The sequence below is a fragment of the Oryctolagus cuniculus genome, chromosome 5 (assembly GCF_051225735.1).
Source record: "Oryctolagus cuniculus isolate XC-2025 breed Fujian yellow rabbit chromosome 5, ASM5122573v1, whole genome shotgun sequence".
NCBI lineage: Eukaryota > Metazoa > Chordata > Mammalia > Lagomorpha > Leporidae > Oryctolagus > Oryctolagus cuniculus.
This window is the reverse complement of record NC_142871.1, coordinates 86,354,323-86,374,753: the sequence shown is the minus strand read 5'-3', so window position 1 is coordinate 86,374,753 and position 20,431 is coordinate 86,354,323. Positions and strand designations below refer to the sequence as shown.

The following is a 20,431-nucleotide window of genomic DNA, read 5'->3' as shown; positions in this document are numbered from 1 at the left end:
TGTATAAACAGACAATGCCATGCCTGAGAAAGGACTTTTAAAATCATTCCCATTCACATTAGGTAAAAAAATTAAACACATTGGAATAAATTTAACCAAAGATGTCAAAGATCTATGTGAAGAAAATTACAAAACATTAAAGAAAGAAAGAGAAGAAATTAAGAAATGGAAAAAAATCTTCCATATTCATGGATTGGAAGAATCAATATTATCAAAATGTCTATACTACCAGAAGCAATTTACAGATTGGATGTGATCACAATCAACATACCAACAACATTCTTCGCAGATCTGGAAAAAATGATGCTGAAATTCATATGGAGGAAGAGGAGACCTTGAATAGCTAAAGCAATCTTATAGAACAAAAACAAAGCTGGAGGCATCACAATACCCAATTTTAAGACATATTACAAGGCAGTTATAATAAAAACATCCTGGCACAAGTACAAAAATAGATGGATAGACAAATGGAACAGAATAGAAGCAGCAGAAATAAATCCAAACATCTACAACCAACTTATAGTTGACTGTGGAGCTAAAACCAATCCCTTGAGCAAGGACAGTCTTCAACAAATGCTACTGGGAAAACTGGATTTCCATATACAGAAGTATGAAGCAAGACCCCTACATTACACCTTACACAAAAATCCATTCAAAATGGATTACAGCCCTAAATCTGTGACCCGATACCATCAAATTGTTCAGGAACATTGGGAAACCCTGCAAGACTTTGGTATAGGCAAAGACTTGTTAGTAAAGACCCTGGAGGTACAGGCAATCAAAAGTAAAATTCACAAGTGGGACTACATCAAATTTAGAAGCTCTGTACTGCAAAAGAAACACTCAGGAAAGGGAAGAGGCAACTGACATAATGACAGAAATTATTTGCAAACTATGCAACAGATAAAGAATTCATAACCAGAATATATAAAGAGATAAATATACTCCACAACAACAAAACAGAGAACATAGTTAAGAGATGGGCAAAAAGACATTTTTCAAAAGAGGAAATCCAAATTGCCAACAGACACAAGAAAAAATGTTCAGTATCACTAGATGTCAGGGAAATGCAAATCAAAACCACAATGAGGTTTCACATCATCCCAGTTAGAATGGCTTTCATACAGAAATCAACAAACAACAAATGCTGGTGAGGATGTGGGGAAAAAGGTACCCTAATTCACTGTTGATGGGAGTGTAAACTGTTAAAATCATTATGGAAGATAGTTTGGAGATACCTCAAAAATCTGAATATAGACCTACCTTATGACCCAGCCATCCCACCCCTGGAAATTTGCCCAAGGGAAATAAAATCAGCAAATAAAAGTGTTATCTGTACCCCCATGTTTATTGCAGCTCAATTTACAATAGCTAAGACATGGAATCAACATAAATGACCATCAACTGAAGACTGGATAAAGAAACTGTGGGATACGTACTTTATGGAATACTACACAGTGTTAAAAAACGATATCCAGTCATTTGCAACAATATGAATGAATCTGGAAAACGTCATACTTAGTGAAACAAGCCAGTCCCAAAGGGCAAATACCATATTTTCTCTCTGATCTGTGGTAACTAATACAGCACCTGAAAGTCAATTTGTAGAAGTCAAATTGACACTTTGGAAAACAGTGACTTGAACAGCCCTTGTCTTGACTCTCTGGGAACAGTTTTTTTTCTTTTCTCTTCTTCATACTTATTGTTGAATTCTTTACTTAACATAGAGTTAATCATATGTGTATAAAGTCAACTTAAAAAATATCGAAGTAAAAAATAAGAGTGGGAGTAAGGGAGGATGAATTTGTTACTATAAAGCTGTATAGTTCTGCATACATTGCTATAGACTCACATCTTAGGTTACAGTTTAAAAACTTGCCATGGGACCCCAAATCCCATTAAGCTGAGTGAAAAACATGCCATATTAACTGTTTTTTTTTTTCTTTTGACAGGCAGAGTGGACAGTGAGAGAGAGAGACAGAGAGAAAGGTCTTCCTTTGCCGTTGGTTCACCCTCCAATGGCCGCCGCTGCAGCCGGCGCACCGCGCTGATCCGATGGCAGGAGCCAGGAGCCAGGTGCTTTTCCTGGTCTCCCATGGGGTGCAGGGCCCAAGCACCTGGGCCATCCTCCACTGCACTCCCTGGCCATAGCAGAGAGCTGGCCTGGAAGAGGGGCAACCGGGACAGAATCCGGCGCCCCAACCGGGACTAGAACCCGGTGTGCCGGCGCCGCAAGGTGGAGGATTAGCCTATTGAGCCACGGCGCCGGCTCTACCATATTAACTGTTAAAGTGACCATATTATGTGTTAAAGTGGTCAGATAGGTAGGATTAAGTGTTAAACGGATCATGTAAATAAGATCAAGGGTCTGGTAATAATAATAGATAGAATTAAAAAGGAGAGACTGTTCTAACATGGCAAACACACCACACAGCAGACTCATAGAATGACAATCATTCTAAACAGCGCTTTGACCTCAGAATCATCCCTTAAGGCATTCTGGTCTGGCTGAAAAGCCCATGAGAGCATTTTAGGCACAGAAAGCCAAGACACTGTGGCAAAACTGTCCTGCATGAAGGGTCTCTGTGAGTGAGACCCCAGGGGAATGAAGTGGCCATTGAAGAAGGATGTACTTTTCTTTGAAGGGAGGAGAGGACTTCTACTTTGCTTATGGCCTTTTCTAAATATCGAAGGAATTTGTGGACTCAAAAGGATTCCATAGCCTTGGCAACTCATTTTAAGATACTCGGGTGATCACTGATGTCATACATAAGGTTGTTAACTGTTAAATTAAAAAAAGGAGTCACTGTGCACTTACTGTCCATGCAGGACCTCTGCCCTCAATGAGTTGTATTATGAGTATTAACTGTAAAACTTGTTCTTAGTTTTTTTTTTTTTTTGGTGTATGTGCAAATTGTTGAAATCTTTACTTAGTATAGACTCAGTATTCTGTGTATAAAAAAATTCTCTTGGAGAAAAATAAAGTTAATTATGTTTCTAAAAAAAGTGAAATTTGCTTCAAGATACAATGACTTTGAATAGCTCTTGTCTCCACTATTGGGGAATAGCTTTTTTTTTTTTTTTTAATTTTGTTTATGGTTTTTTTCCCATGCAAATTTTTGAACTCTTTACTTAGTATAATCTTCTGTGTATAAAGTTAATTGAAAATTGATCATAGTAGAGAAATAGACTTGGGATGGGAGAGGGAGGAGAATGAGGAGTGAGAGAGTGGGTGGAAGGGTAGGTATGGTGAGAGGAATCATTATATTCCTTAAGTTGTACTTATGAAATGCATGAAGTCTGTATTAAATAAAAGGTTTCTTTGGGGCAGAAAAATAAATTAAAAATAAATAAAAAAAACAGATTATTTGGGATTGCATTTAGGCCGCATGCTGTTATTTAAATCACCTATGTCATTAGCAATTTTTTTAAACTTAGGAAAATGCAGTTATTACTATGGCTTCATTTAGTTAATTCTATATTTGATAAAATACTCTCATTATATACTTACATACAGGCGTATTGATAAGATTACTTACAGAGAAAGTGAATATTTCCCTTTAACATTAAAATTATACTTGTTTCACACTGAATGGCAATGCTTGAAAGCATTTTGGAAGACAATGTTCTTAACTGTGAGAGTTTATTGCATTTTTCCATCCTCTTTTTTTTTGAGTGTTAAGTATTCTTGCTTGGAGTTTTAAGTTCTACCTTCCCTCTTATCATCAATAGGACTTTCAGCATATAAACTTGAATGGCTAACATCAACAGCATCACCCCCAAATTAACCGTAGTCCAGAAATTGACTTATCAAAATTAGTTTCTTGTATGTTTCTTGTATGAGAGCTTCAAATGCTCTCAGCAGAGTTTGAATATGGTCACTTTTGCTTAGTCTGGACTTGATGCTATTAGTGGATTCCTGGGTATCTTCCAGTTTCATGCCTAGCATTTCTGTGCTGATAATATATTTCTTCCAATCTTCTTGTTCTTGTGCCTGTTCTCCCATATTATCAAGGATTAATTCAAAGAAAACCACCTTCTCAGAAGTAGTGCTAAATGTATTGTCAAAGTAGAACCATGTAGTCACCATCTTCCATCTCTACAGTGTGAACTGCATCTGATTTTCTTTGTTCAAAAACTAAGGTTTTGCCTTCTGGAGAGGCAAGATGAAAATAGGTATCTTGTAGTACTTCATCTAAAACTTGGTACTTGATCTCTGGCGAGGCCCTTAGCAGTATAGGCTGGTAGAAACACTCCTTCTGGTCAGTTGGAAGGGTAAAGATGAAGTCACAGTCTAAGGATGGAGTAAAGCCTGCCACCCCTGGCAGGACAGCCAAATCTTGTTGCCTATGCCTACTGGGCAATCCTGGGCTGGACAAGTGTAGGATACTGGTGCCTCTGCTCAGCTTTTCCTCCCTGGATTCCTCCTCTTGGTTGGCAGAGAAACCTGGAGTCCCTTAGAAATTCGGGTGGCCACTGCCAGTGACAAATGCTCTCTCTCAATATATTTCTAACATTTAATAGATTTCCTTCAGAGGAAGATCAAAGTATTGATTTTAGTATTGCATGCTTTTGGATGTATCACACTACCTTCTTCATGTTTCCTGTTTTCTTATGTTGACATCTGCATATCTGGTGTAATAGTCCTTTCTTTGTGGTATAGGTTTTTATTGGAAAGGAGTTTATAGTTTAGATGGAATGCAAGGCATCACTTGGCTTGTTGCTTCAGCTTTGGTTCTAGGTGAAACCAGAAGTATAACCTTTGAGTAATTTCTTTTGTTTTAGTCAACATCAGCTGTATCTACAGCAGTTTGTAGGGTGAGAAGTTTAATTCTGAGGTGAATGTGGACTTCCCAGGATATTTATCTTCATTCCCCAGGGAAATCCTTGTCAGTTACATTGGAGATTGTGATAGCCAGGGTCTTGTTCTTGGCCCTGAGGGACACAAAGTGGACTGCTACCCCTTTCCATTGGAAAACCTGAGTGATTCTCGGGCTTGTGGGCCAATAATTGTAGCTCTAGGAAGGTCTGATGTGGATGGGCCCTTCCTTAGGCCCTGCTGGACAGTGCAACTAGTGCTGAAGCATATAACACCAACAGCCTTAGTCCCAGGACTGGAAGATGTAAACAGAATTCTGCTTGGGCCCTACAGGGTAACTGCAAGATATGTAGTAGCTTTTGCACTTCAGGTATGGTTCTAGAGAGGTGGACTATAGGAATGTAGCTCTGCAGGTCCCACTATCCACTGGGTTTTAGGAAATTAGTACTTATTGTTAAAGTCCTGGCATTGTAGGGTAGGGTACAGTGAGGTTATTACCTAGATCTTACAGAGTGGTAGTGGAGTGTTGACGATAAACCACCTATCTGAGCAGAGCAATGCAAATAGAGCACTTCTGTATCCAAAAAAAAAAAAAATTACAAAAAATCAGCCAAATGAGGAGCTGGTTTAAAAAAAAATAAACAAAATTGACACACCATTGGCCAAACTAACTAAAAAAAGAAGAGAAAAGACCTAAATCAATAAAATCAGAGATGAAAAAGGAAATGTAACCACAGACACCACAGAAATAAAAAGAATCATCAGAAATTACTACAAGGACTTGTATGCCAGCAAACAGGGAAATCTATCAGAAATGGATAGATTCCTGGACACATGCAACCTACCTAAATTGAACCAGGAAGACATAGAAAACCTAAACAGACCCATAACTGAGACAGAAATTGAAACAGTAATAAAGTCCCTTCCAACAAAGAAAAGCCCAGGACCAGAAGGATTCACTGCTGAATTCTACCAGACATTTAAAGAAGAACTGACTCCAATTCTTCTCAAACTATTCAAACAATCGAAAAAGAGGGAATCCTCACAAATTCTTTCTATGAAGCCAGCATCACCTTAATTCCTAAGCCGGAAAAAGATGCAGCATTGAAAGAGAATTACAGGCCAATATCCCTGATTGACATACACGCAAAAATGCTCAATAAAATTCTGGCCAATAGAATGCAGCAACACATCAGAAAGATCATCCACCCAGACCAAGTGGGATTTATCCCTGGTATGCAGGGATGGTTCAATGCTCACAAAACAATCAGTGTGATACACCACATTAACAGACTGCAGAAGAAAAATGATGTGATTATCTCAATAGATGCAGAGAAAGCATTTGATAAAATACAACACGCTTTCATGATGAAAACTCTAAGCAAACTGGGTGTGGAAGGAACATTCCTCAATACAATCAAAGCAATTTATGAAAAGCCCACGGCCAACATCCTATTGAATGGGGAAAAGTTGGAAGCATTTCCACTGAGATCTGGTACCAGACAGGGATGCCCACTCTCACCACTGCTATTCAATATAGTTCTGGAAGTTTTAGCCAGAGCTATTAGGCAAGAAAAAGAAATTAATGGAATACACATTGGGAAGCAAGAAGTCAAACTATCCCTCTTTGCAGATGATATGATTGTTTATTTAGGGGACACAAAGAACTCTACTAAGAGACTATTGGAACTCATAGAAGAGTTTGGCAAAGTAGCAGGATATAAAATCAGAGCACAAAAATCAACAGCCTTTGTATACACAGGCAATGCCACGGCTGAGGAAGAACTTCTAAGATCAATCCCATTCACAATAGCTACAAAAACAATCAAATACCTTGGAATAAACTTAACCAAGGAAGTTAAGGATCTCTACGATGAAAATTACAAAACCTTAAAGAAAGAAATAGAAGAGGATACCAAAACATGGAAAAATCTTCCATGCTCATGGATTGGAAGAATCAATATCATCAAAATGTCCATTCTCCCAAAAGCAATTTATACATTCAATGCAATACCAATCAAGATACCGAAGACCTTCTTCTCAGATCTGGAAAAAATGATGCTGAAATTCATATGGAGATGCAGGAGACCTCGAATAGCTAAAGCAATCTTGTACAACAAAAACAAAGCCAGAGGCATCACAATACCAGATTTCAGGACATACTACAGGGCAGTTGTTATCAAAACAGCATGGTACTGGTACAGAAACAGATGCATAGACCAATGGAACAGAATAGAAACACCAGAAATCAATCCAAACATCTACAGCCAACTTATATTTGATCAAGGAACCAAAACCAATTCCTGGAGTAAGGAAAGTCTATTCAATAAATGGTGCTGGGAAAATTGGATTTCGACGTGCAGAATCATGAAGCAAGACCCATACCTTTCACCTTACACAAAAATTCACTCAACATGGATTAAAGACTTAAATCTACAACCTGACACCATCAAATTATTAGAGAGCATTGGAGAAACCCTGCAAGATATAGGTACCGGCAAAGACTTCCTAGAAAAGACCCTGGAGGCACAGACAGTCAAAGCCAAAATTAACTATTGGGATTGCATCAAATTGAGAAGTTTCTGTACTGCAAAAGAAACAGTCAGGAGAGTGAAGAGACAACGGACAGAATGGGAAAAAATATCTGCAAACTATGCAATAGATAAAAGGTTGATAACCAGAATCTACAAAGAAATCAAGAAACTCCACAACATCAAAACAAACAACCCACTTAAGAGATGGGCCAAGGACCTCAATAGACATTTTTCAAAAGAGGAAATCCAAATGAATTACTCTGAAGATTATAATACCAACATCAATAGTCCCAGTTCCACCAGGCACAGATAAAAATTCTCCCAATGTTAACAAGGCATACAAGAGTGTTGCTGAGTTTTGTGCCTGGGTCTCCCAGCAGCATGAACAGAAGGAATGTCTTCAGTTTGGGTTGGGAAGTTTTTTGTAAGCTGCTGCTGGCATCAGCTCCCAAAAGTTGAATGGAAACCCCCTGGATCAATAGAGGGACAGTGTCCAAAACTCATAGTTTCAGGATGCGGGGGGTCTTCTCTCTGCCCCACAATTTTCCCTGACTCTGGCTCTAATAGCTTCTGGTATTTGTAGAACAGAAATCAGCTGCATGGCTTTACACAGCCAATTTAGTCTGGTACCTTACAGGGGTGGTCAAGGAAAGGGAGGCAAAGCAGCTCTTCTTTTTGGAATGAAGTAGTTGCTCAGATCCCAGTCAGCTCCCCAGGCTGGAGTTAAAATTAGTGAAGGACTGTGGAATTCCCCCTCAGTTAAAGCTGCTGGTGGGTAGGGCATGAGGCAACTTCTTCCTACAGTGAGAGAGAGAGACAGAGAGAAAGGTCTTCCTTTTGCCATTGGTTCACTCTCCAATGGCCGCTGCGGACGGCGCGCTTCGGCTGGCGTACTACGCTGATCCGATCAGGTGCTTCTCCTGGTCTCCCAAGGAGTGCAGGGCCCAAGGACTCGGGCCATCTTCCACTGCACTCCCTGACCACAGCAGAGAGCTGGCCTGGAAGAGGGGCAACCGGGACAGAATCCGGTGCCCTGATTGGGACTAGAACCTGGTGTGCCGGCGCCGCAAGGCGGAGGATTAGCCTAGTGAGCCGCGGCGCCGGCCCACTTCTTCCTACTTTGACATTGAAGATGGTGACTCCCAAATGGAAGTTGGCTGCACCAGTCATTCGTAGCAGTGTGTCTGCCCTCCTTCTTCACTGTCCCACAGAGACTCTGTTCTGTCATTTCTCTACTGATACATAATATTTATTTTGAGTGCAATGTGATAATATGATACATGTATATAATGTGCAATGATCAAATCAGTGTAATTAGCATTTCTGTCTCCTTAATCATTTACCATTTTTTTTTGTGTTGGCATCTTTTGAATTTCTCTCTTCTAGTTCTTTATAAAATATATAATAAAATTTTGTAAACTATTGCCTCACTCTGCTGCACTGTAGAACAGTAGAACTTATTCCTCCTCTCTGACTCTATTTTGGTTGCTGTCATCCAGTCTCCTTCTATCCAAAATTCCTTGCTCTTTCTAGACTCCTGTGACAAGTATTCTACTCTCTTCTATGAGAACAACTTTTTTAACTTCCACATTTGAATGAGGATATGCAGTTTTTGTTTTTCATTCAAAATGGTTGGTTAATCAGCCTGACACCTTTGAAATAATTGTTCTTCTAATCTCAAGCAAGCAGATGAAGTTAGCTATTGTTTGGATTTTAGGTTGCTGAGAAATTCAGGGATTGACCGTGGTAATTTATAGCATGAGTTACATTACAAGATGATACAGAAGCAAAGAGTTAATATAACAAAATTTTTTTTTGAGGATTTATGGGAAGAATATGTTGGCAACCAAAAATTTAAGCAACTTTCCAAAATGAACCAGGAACTTAAGGAAGGGGATTTTAACTCAGGTGCTCTTACTCCAAAGTTATTGCTCTTGTAGCTACAAACGATTTAAAGAAGGACATTAGGGGAGGTATGATAGAGAATGATACATCCACTATGCTCAACTTGCTGAATCATTTTAGCTGTACATAATCCCTCTCTAACTCTAACTCAATGTCATTTCCAATACCCTTGTGAAATTTATCATAAAGGTCTGCATAATATAGCTCCCACACAGCTCATAAATCCATTGAAATTTATTTACTCAATGCATTCTAAATATTTCATGAATAATTTGAAATTTTACAAGTCAAATTTTAAATTAATTGCAGAACTTACTATATATATAAAGCACCTCTGACAATATCTATGAAAATTACAAATGTTATAACATTTGGTCCAGCCGTCCTATTTTTGAGAATTTGTTTTTACAGATATACTTGCAAAGCAATAGATGTACAAGGTTATTCTTTGCAAAATTGTTTGTAATAGCAAACAACTAATGTGATACTTCCCTAGGCATCATAAATGTCACAACTCAAGATATTTTCATTTCTTCCCTCTGGATTAGATTGCTTTTCTTATTTCTCTTATTATTGAGTAAAGCTATGTGATGAATTGTAACAAGAACTGACATGTATCATTTCAAGGTTAAGCCATATAATAACCAGTGTAGGGGCCTCTAAAATTTTCTTCCCTCTGCCACAGTGACAGGAAATATTTGAGATGAAGACTTCATTAATCTGTATCAATATAAAATAGGGAACAGAGCACCTAGCCAAACTACAGCTGACAACATGTGTGAAAAACTACCCTTTATTTTAAAAACCCATAAAGATGTTGTCACTACAGTGAAGTCCCGAAATCATTGGTGAGCTCCAAGCAACAGCTTAAAAATAAGGATATTTCAAGGGTTATGGCAAAAATTTGGAAATAAATCTTTGGTTACATGGGCTTTCTTTCTTTCCTTTTAAAGATTTATTTTTTTTAAATTTTTAATTTTTTATTTATAAATATAAATTTTCAAAGTACAGTTAATGGATTACAATGGCTCCCCCCCCATAATTTCCCTCCCACTCACACCCCTCCCATCTCCCGCTCCTTCTCCCATTCCATTCACATCAAGATTCATTTTCAATTCTCTTTATATACAGAAGATCAATTCAGTATATATTAAGTAAAGATTTCAGCAGTTTGCACCCACACAGAAACACAAAGTGTAAAATACTGTTTCAGTTCTAGTTATAGCATTAATTCACATTAGACAACACACTAAGGACAGATCCCACATGAGGAGTAAGTACACAGTGACTCCTGTTATTGACTTAACAATTTGACACTCTTGTTTATGGCGTCAGTAATCTCCCTAGGCTCTAGTCATGAGTTGCCAAGGCTATGGAAGCCTTTTGAGTTTGCCGAGTTCGATCTTATTCCGACAGAGTCATAGTCAAAGTGGAAGTTGTCTCCTCCCTTCAGAGAAAGGTACCTCCTTCTTTGATGGCCCCTTTCTTTCCACTGGGATCTCACTCTCAGAGATCTTCCATTTAGGTCTTCCTTTTTTTTCCAGGGTGTCTTGGCTTTCCATGCCTAAAATGCTCTCAAGGGCTCTTCAGCCACATCCGAATGCCTTAAAGGCTGATTCTGAGGCCAGAGTGCTATTTAGGACATCTGCCATTCTATGAGTTTACTGTGTATCCTGCTTCCCATGATGGATTTTTCTCTCCCTTTTTTATTCTATCAGCTAGTATTAGCAGACACTAGACTTGTTTGTGTGATCCCTTTGACTCTTAGACCTATCAGTGTGATCACTTGTGAACTGAAATTGATCACTTGGACTAGTGAGATGGCATTGGTACATCCCACCTTGATGGGATTGTATTGGGATCACCTGGCATGATTCTAACTCCACCATTTGGGGCAAGTTCGATTGAGCATGTCCCAAATTGTACATCTCCTCCCTCTCTTATTCGCACTCTTATATTTAACAGGGATCACTTTTCAGTTAAGATTTAAACACCCAAGAATAATTGTGTGTTATTTACAGAGTTCAACCAATAGTAATAAGTAGAACAAAAAAATACTAAAATGGATAAAGTATAAAATTGTACATCAACAGTCAGCACAAGAGCTGATCAAGTCACTGTTTCTCATAGTGTCTATTTCACTTCAACAGGTTTCCCCTTTGGTGCTCAGTTAGTTGTTACCAATCAGGGAGAACATATGATATTTGTCCCTTTGGGACTGGCTTAATTCACTCAGCATAATGTTTTCCAGATTCCTCCATCTTGTTGCAAATGACCGGATTTTGTTGTTTTTGACTGCTGTATAGTATTCTATAGAGTACATGTCCCATAATTTCTTTATCCAGTCTACTGTTGATGGGCATTTAGGTTGAATCCAGGTCTTAGCTATTGTGAATTGAGCTGCAATAAACATTAGGGTGCAGACCGCTTTTTTGTTTGCCAATTTAAATTCCTTTGGGTAAATTCCAAGGAGTGGGATGGCTGGGTCGAATGGTAGGGTTATCTTCAGGTTTCTGAGGAATCTCCAGACTGACTTCCATAGTGGCTTAACCAGTTTGCATTCCCACCAACAGTGGGTTAGTGTCCCTTTTTCCCCACATGCTCGCCAGCATCTGTTGTTGGTAGATTTGTATATGTGAGCCATTCTAACTGGGGTGAGGTGAAACCTCATTGTGGTTTTGATTTGCATTTCCCTGATTGCTAGGGATCCTGAGCATTTTTTCCTGTGTCTGTTGGCCATTTCTGTTCCTCTCTTGAAAAATGTCTATTGAGGTCCTTGGCCCATCTCTTAAGTGGGTTGTTTGTTTTGATGTTGTGGAGTTTCTAGATTTCTTTGTAGATTCTGGTATCAACCCTTTTTCTGTTGCATAGTTTGCGAATATATTTTCCCATTCTGTTGGTTGCCTCTTCACTTTCCTGACTGTATTTTTTGCAGTACAGAAACTTCTCAATTTGATGCAATCCCAATAGTTAATTTTGGCTTTGACTGTCTGTGCTTCTGGGATATTTTCCAAAAAGTCTTTTCCGGTACCTATATCTTGCAGAGTTTCTCCAATTCTCCCTAATAATTTGATGGTGTTGGGTCATAGATTTAAGTCTTTAATCCATGTTGAGTGAATTTTTGTGTAAGGTGAAAGGTAGGGGTCTTGCTTCATGATTCTGCATGTCGAAATCCAATTTTCCCAGCACCATTTATTGAATAGACTTTCCTTACTCCAGGAATTGGTTGTCACTCCCTTGCCCGCAAAGGAACGACACTGTTCGCAGCTTATCGGTCTTCAGTAGACTTTTTTTTTTTTTTTTTTTTTTTTTTTTTTTTTTTTTTTGACAGGCAGAGTGGACAGTGAGAGAGAGACAGAGAGAGAAAGGTCTTCCTTTGCCGCTGGTTCACCCTCCAATGGCCGCCGCTGCAGCCGGCGCACCGCACTGATCCTGGCAGGAGCCAGGAGCCAGGTGCTTTTCCTGGTCTCCCATGGGGTGCAGGGCCCAAGCACCTGGGCCATCCTCCACTGCACTCCCTGGCCATAGCAGAGAGCTGGCCTGGAAGAGGGGCAACCGGGACAGAATCCGGTGCCCCAACCGGGACTAGAACCCGGTGTGCCGGCGCCGCAAGGTGGAGGATTAGCCTATTGAGCCACGGCGCCGGCTTCAGTAGACTTTTAATAAGAAAATAACAGCGACAGAGAAAGAATGAAGGGAGAAGAGTGGACAGAAAAGCCCCCTCCTTCCTCAGCACACAGCTTATATACAAAATCTGGCCAATTGCAAGTGGGCTCAAGTCCATGCACAGAACATTCCAATCTGCTGTCTGTTCACGCAGTGTGCACGTGTCCTCGGGCCAATCAGATGAGGTGTCATGCAGCAGGCAGGCTCACCAGGTGGTCCTCGGCGCCATCTTGTTGTTTACAACATTCTCAACTCCTCTGGAAAGTCCCGACCGTAGGAAAGCATTGCCCTAACCGACACTAGCAACATCCGCCTTGTGATAAAGACACAGCAACAGCTATCAGACCGACCTTGACGTGGGGGCTCCATGGCTGTGCATCCCATGGAGCCCCACAATTGGTTTTGGTTCCTTGATCAAATATAAGTTGGCTGTAGATGTTTGGATTGATTTCTGGTGTTTCTATTCTGTTCCATTGGTCTATGCATCTGTTTCTGTACCAGTACCATGCTGTTTTGATAACAACTGCCCTGTAGTATGTCCTGAAATCTGGTATTGTGATGCCTCCAGCTTTGTTTTTGTTGTACAAGATTGCTTTAGCTATTCGAGGTCTCCTGCATCTCCATATGAATTTCAGCATCATTTTTTCCAGATCTGAGAAGAAGGTCTTCGGTATCTTGATTGGTATTGCATTGAATGTATAAATTGCTTTTGGGAGAATGGACATTTTGATGATATTGATTCTTCCAATCCATGAGCATGGAAGATTTTTCCATGTTTTGGTATCCTCTTCTATTTCTTTCTTTAAGGTTTTGTAATTTTCATCGTAGAGATCTTTAACGTCCTTGGTTAAGTTTATTCCAAGGTATTTGATTGTTTTTGTAGCTATTGTGAATGGGATTGATCTTAGAAGTTCTTCCTCAGCCATGGCATTGCCTGTGTATACAAAGGCTGTTGATTTTTGTGCTCTGATTTTATATCCTGCTACTTTGCCAAACTCTTCTATGAGTTCCAATAGTCTCTTAGTAGAGTTCTTTGTGTCCCCTAAATAAACAATCATATCATCTGCAAAGAGGGATAGTTTGACTTCTTGCTTCCCAATGTGTATTCCATTAATTTCTTTTTCTTGCCTAATAGCTCTGGCTAAAACTTCCAGAACTATATTGAATAGCAGTGGTGAGAGTGGGCATCCCTGTCTGGTACCAGATCTCAGTGGAAATGCTTCCAACTTTTCCCCATTCAATAGGATGTTGGCCGTGGGCTTTTCATAAATTGCTTTGATTGTATTGAGGAATGTTCCTTCCACACCCAGTTTGCTTAGAGTTTTCATCATGAAAGCGTGTTGTATTTTATCAAATGCTTTCTCTGCATCTATTGAGATAATCACATCATTTTTCTTCTGCAGTCTGTTAATGTGGTGTATCACACTGATTGTTTTGTGAGCATTGAACCATCCCTGCATACCATGGATAAATCCCACTTGGTCTGGGTGGATGATCTTTCTGATGTGCTGCTGCACTCTATTGGCCAGAATTTTATTGAGCATTTTTGCGTGTATGTCAATCAGGGATATTGGTCTGTAATTCTCTTTCAAAGCTGCATCTTTTTCCGGCTTAGGAATTAAGGTGATGCTGGCTTCATAGAAAGAATTTGTGAGGATTCCCTCTTTTTCGATTGTTTGAATAGTTTGAGAAGAATTGGAGTCAGTTCTTCTTTAAATGTCTGGTAGAATTCAGCAGTGAATCCTTCTGGTCCTGGGCTTTTCTTTGTTGGAAGGGACTTTATTACTGTTTCAATTTCTGTCTCAGTTATGGGTCTGTTTAGGTTTTCTATGTCTTCCTGGTTCAATTTAGGTAGGTTGCATGTGTCCAGGAATCTATCCATTTCTGATAGATTTCCCTGTTTGCTGGCATACAAGTCCTTGTAGTAATTTCTGATGATTCTTTTTATTTCTGTGGTGTCTGTTGTTACATTTCCTTTTTCATCTCTGATTTTATTGATTTAGGTCTTTTCTCTTCTTTTTTTAGTTAGTTTGGCCAATGGTGTGTCAATTTTGTTTATTTTTTTTTAAACCAGCTCCTCGTTTGGCTGATTTTTTTGTAATTTTTTTTTATTCAATCCTGTTGATTTCTTCTCTAATTTTAATTATTTCTCCTCTCCTACTAGATTTGGGTCTGGTTTGATGCAGATTTTCTAGATCCTTGAGATGCATTGAAAGCTCATCTATTTGGTGCCTTTCCCATTTCTTGATGTAGGTACCTATTGATATAAACTTTCCTCTTAACACTGCTTTTGCTGCGTCCCATAAGTTTTGGTATGTTGTGCTGTTATTCTCATTTACTTTCAGAAAGTTTTTGATTTCTCTTTTAATTTTTTCTATGACCCAGTGTTCATTCACGAGCATGTTGTTTAATCTCCATGTGTTTGCGTATGCTCTAGGGATTCCTGAGTTGCTAATTTCCTACTTCATTCCGCTGTGGTCTGAGAAACTGCATGGTATGATTCTAATTCTTTTGAATTTGTTGAGACTTGCTTTATGGCCTAGTATGTGGTCAATCCTAGAGAAGGTTCCATGTACTGCTGAGAAGAATGTAAATGCTTTATATGTAGGATGAAAAGTTCTGTATATATCTGTTAGATCCATTTGGGCTATAGCGTCATTTAAATCTACTGTATCCTTGTTGATCTTCTGTCCTGTTGATCTGTCTATTTCTGAGAGTGGAGTATTGAAGTCCCCCAGTACTATTGTATTGGGGTCTAAGTCCCCCTTAATTCCCTTAACAAATCTTTTAGATAAACTGGTGTCCTGTAGTTAGGTGCATATACATTGATAATTGTTATATCTTCCTGTTGAATTGATCCCTTAATCATTGTATAGTGTCCCTCTTTGTCTCTCTTAACAGTTTTTGTGGTAAAGTTTATTTTGTCTGATATTAAGATGGCTATGCCCGCTCTTTTTTCATTTCTGTTGGCATGGTATATCTTTTTCCAGCCTTTCACTTTCAGTCTGTATGGATCTTTGTTGGAAAGATGTGTTTCCTGTAAGCAGCAAACAGATGGGTTTTGTTCCTTAACCCAATCAGCCAATCTGTGTCTTTTAACTGGACAGTTCAGGCCATTCACGTTCAATGTGACTAATGATAAGTGGTAACTTTGCCCTGCCATTTGCCAAAGATATTTTCTAATATATGCTTTGAATTCCCTGTGATCTTTTGCTGTGAGGTTTCCTTCCTTTACCTTCTTTCATACTGATGACCATGTTTCTGTGTTTCTGTGTGCAACACATCATTAAGCATCTTTTGCAGGGCTGGACGAGTGGTGACAAATTCTTTCAATTTCTGTTTGCTATGAAAGGTCTTTATTTCACTTTGATTCACAAATGAGAGTTTTGCAGGATATAATATTCTGGGCTGGCAGTTTTTCTCTCTTAGTACCTGGGCTATATCTCGCCATTCCCTCCTAGCTTGTAGGGTTTCTGCTGAGAAGTCAGCTGTGAGTCTGATTGGAGATCCTCTGAGAGTAATTTGACGTTTCTCTCTTGCACATTTTAGGATCTTTTCTTTCTGTTTCACTGTGGTGAGTTTAATTACAACGTGTCATGGTGAGGATCTCTTTTGGTAATGTGTACTAGGGGTTCTGTGAGCTTCCTGCACTAAGATGTCTTAGTCCTTCTCCAAACCTGGGAATTTTTCTGCTGGTGTCTCACTAAAAAGGCCTTCTAATCCTTTCTCCCTCTCCATGCCTTCAGGAACTGCTAGAACCCAAATGTTGTTTTTTTAATCGTATCCTGTAGATTCCCGACAATATGTTTTAGATTTCTAATTTCCTCTTCTTTTCTTTAGTTTGACTGTATCCTTTCCTGTTCTCTGTCTTCTAAGTCTGAAATTCTCTCTTCTGCTTCACGCATTCTGTTTTTAAGGCTCTCTAATGTGTTTGTCATTTAATCTATTGAATTCTTCATTTCATTATGATTTCTCATAACTATCACAGTTTCCTGTTGTACTAGTTGTTTCATTTCATTTTGATTCCTCATTAATATTTCATTTTCGGCAGAAAGATTTTCTATGTTGTCCATTAAGGATTTCTGTAGTTCAAGAATTTGTTTTTGAGAACCTCTTAATTATTTTATCAATTTTTTGAGATCCACTTCTTGTATTTCTTCTATCTCATCATCTTCATTATCTTGAATTGGGGTGTCTTTTTCATTTGGGGTTGTCATAGTGTCTTCCTTGTTCTTATTACCTCGGTTTTTGCGTTTGTTGTTTGGCATATTGGAGATATTTGGTTTCTTCACTGTGGTGTTTTTTCTTGTTATACTATGACTCTAGATTAAGTGGACTGTCTGTTTTTGATGGAGCCTTAGAGGCATGAGATGGGTGTGGCCTGAGAGCTCTGTTTGGTTCCTCAGGGTTAAGGTTGTGCCAAAGGAGATGCTCCCAGGTTAGGCGTGGTAAATCTCTCTCTCTTTATTTCTTTTTTTTGATTCAAAAGGGAAGTAATTCCACACAGCTGAACAGAATTGGAGGTAGTTAGCAGGCAAATGATATACCCACTGGAGCCAGAGATCAGAAGCTCTTTCCCAAGGACCACACAGGGAATCTGTCCTGCACTCAGTGTGGTCTCAAATTCTCCTGCAGTCTCCCACTGGGTTTCCAAGGTTACCGAATTTTAGCATCTCTGGAGAGTACTCACGTGAATTCCGTGAGTTCTCTCCCCCACCGTCTCTTTTTTCACAGTCTCAGTTCAGTAGCACCACACATTCAGTAGGTCCTAATCTCCTGTTATTTACCCCCCCCCCCCCAGAGTTAGGTTTTTCTGCTAGGCTCAGGGTCGGTGCAGACCTGAGGTCGCCCTGCTTATGATGTATGTCCAAGATGGCGCCTGCTCTTTGTCTTGCTTGCCTATGAGAGGTGAGAGGAGAGAGAGAAACTCGTGTCCATATCGGTCACTTTTTTTTTCTCTCTCTTTCTAGTTAGCCTGGTTTACTTTTACCCACGGGGTTGTTCCCTCTAGTCTCCTCTTTCTGCTTGCCTGCCGGTGTCTCGGGCTGTTGAGGTTCTGCTCACCTCGCGTTCCAGCACTGGTATGTTGAGTCTGCCGCTGGTGTCCCAAACTGTGGGCTCCCACACTCTCCACGCAGGTCCACCAAAGTCTTAACTCCAGAGATTGATGTTTGCTCAAGTTTTACTGAGGCAGTTTGAGCTTCTTCAATTTTCCTCCTCCCCTTCCAGCACTGGCACGCAGACTCTGCGGCTCCCGCGGCTCCAGTGGCTCTGGTGGCTCCCGCAGCTCCCACGGCTCGGCTTCCACGCGGTGGGCGACCTTGCTCTCCCCCTAGGTCCTCTGAGTCACAGCCACTAGATCCGGAAGTGTTTCCTCTGCAATTTTTTCCTGATCCTTTTCCTGAGGCTACCGTAACTCCACTTTTATTAAACTATCTTTTCCCGGGCTATCGGTGTGTGCCCTCACTATTCCGCCATCTTGGCTCCACCTATTTATTTATTTTAAGTCTGAGTTACACAGAGAAGGAGAGGCAGGGAGAGAGAGAGAGAGAGAGAGGTCTTTTCTCCATTGATTTACTTCTCAGATGACCACAATGGCCAGAGCTGAGCTGATGCAAAGCCAAGAACCAGGAGCTTCTTCCAAGGTCTTGGGCCATCTTGTACTGCTTTCCCAGACCATGGTAGAGAGCTGGATTGGAAATGGAGCAGCTGGGACTCTAACTAGCATTCATATAGGATACTGGCACTGGAGACAGAGGCTTTACCCACTACACCACAGCACAGACACCAAGCAATTGATTTTTAAAAAAATTTATTTAAGTTATATAAGTTTTATGTATTTCATTTATACAGATTCAGGAATATAGTTACACTTCCCTCCCTACCATGCCTCCTGCCCATTCTCCAAAACTTCCTCCTCCTAAATCTCATATTCCCACTCTTAATTTTTACAAAGATCTATTTTCAGTTTACTTAATGATTATATGACCCTACAGTAAGTAAAAGAGTTCAACAAAGAGTATGTAGAAAAATAAACACTGTTCCTTAATGGAAGAGACAAGGACCATAAGGAAGCATAAAATCTCAAAATGTCTATTTCACTCAAATACATTACATTTCAGTTACTCTATGAGTTACCTCGTATCAGGGAAAACATATCATATCTGTTTTTTTGGTACTGGCTTATTTCACTAAGTATAATTTTTCCATTTGCATTCATCTTGTTGCAAAAGACAGGATTTCATTTTTTTTTTAATTACAGCTTAGTAGTACTCCATAGTTTATATATAGTATAATTTCCTTATCTAGTCAACAGTTGATGGACAGGTAGATTGAATCCATATCTTTTTTTAACTTTTATTTAGTAAATATAAATTTCTAAAGTACAGTTAATGGATTACAATGGCTCCCCCCCATAATTTCCCTCCCACTCACACCCCTCCCATCTCCCACTCCCTCTCACATTCCATTCACATCAAGATTCATTTTCAATTCTCTTTATGTACAGAAGATCAATTCAGTATATATTAAGTAAAGATTTCATCAGTTTGCACCCACACAGAAACACAAAGTGTAAAATACTGTTTCAGAACTAGTTATAGCATTAATTCACATTGGACAACACATTAAGGACAGATCCCATATGAGAAGTAAGTACACAGTGACTCCTGTTGTTGACTTAACAATTTGACACTCTTGTTTATGGCCTCAGTAATCTCCTAGGCTCTAGTCATGAGTTGCCAAGGCTATGGAAGCCTTTTGAGTTTGCCGGCTTCGATCTTATTCCAAGAGGGTCATAGTCAAAGTTGATTCCATATCTTAGCTATTGTGAATTGTGCTGCGGTGAACATGAGGGTACATATAATTGTTTCATATGCTGATTTCTTTTGGTTTGGGTACATTTCCAGAAGTGTGATGACTGGATCATGTGGTAAGTCTGCTGCATGTTCAATCTGTGTGCATGCTGGAAGTTGGTTGACCCCTGTAAGTTTATGTTTTTTGAATAAATTCAGTCTGTCTGTGAAAAAATACATTATTAGTGCTTATGTTGTATGAAATATGTTATTAGTTAATTATTTTATTCTCACACGAGATAAGGGGGGAATACATAAACAGTAAGGGTTTTATTACTCTTTTTGCATTTCATTTGGACTTTGCTTTACTATTTAACAGTTTAATTTTTCTCCTGGCCTCCTCTAGGGGGCAACTTAAGCTAACATATCTTTTGGCTGAATGAGTAAACATCACTGTACTAGAAAAATTATGTCAAATGCCATGCCACTAAAATGAATGTTGTCTAAGCAAATTTGGTGGCATTTGCTTCTGTTCATGAAATCAACATGAATGCAGATATTTCAGTGATTTTAAGTTCTTACAATCTATGGGGCATTAAACTGTGATGCTTATGTGGAGACAGAGAAAATGAAGAAGACACAGATCAGTGTTTTTAAAATTTTATTTAGTTATTTTTAACTCTGGAATTTTAATTTTTAATTTTAATAGACAT

The 20,431-nt window shown here is 39.3% G+C and overlaps 1 pseudogene; it reads right to left on the bottom strand.

Annotated features, from left to right (window-relative positions):
• Positions 1 to 3,700: 3,700 nt before the first annotated feature.
• The window catches only part of LOC100344412 (transmembrane emp24 domain-containing protein 5 pseudogene), a 73,057-nt pseudogene continuing 56,326 nt past the window's right edge, over positions 3,701 to 20,431 (bottom strand).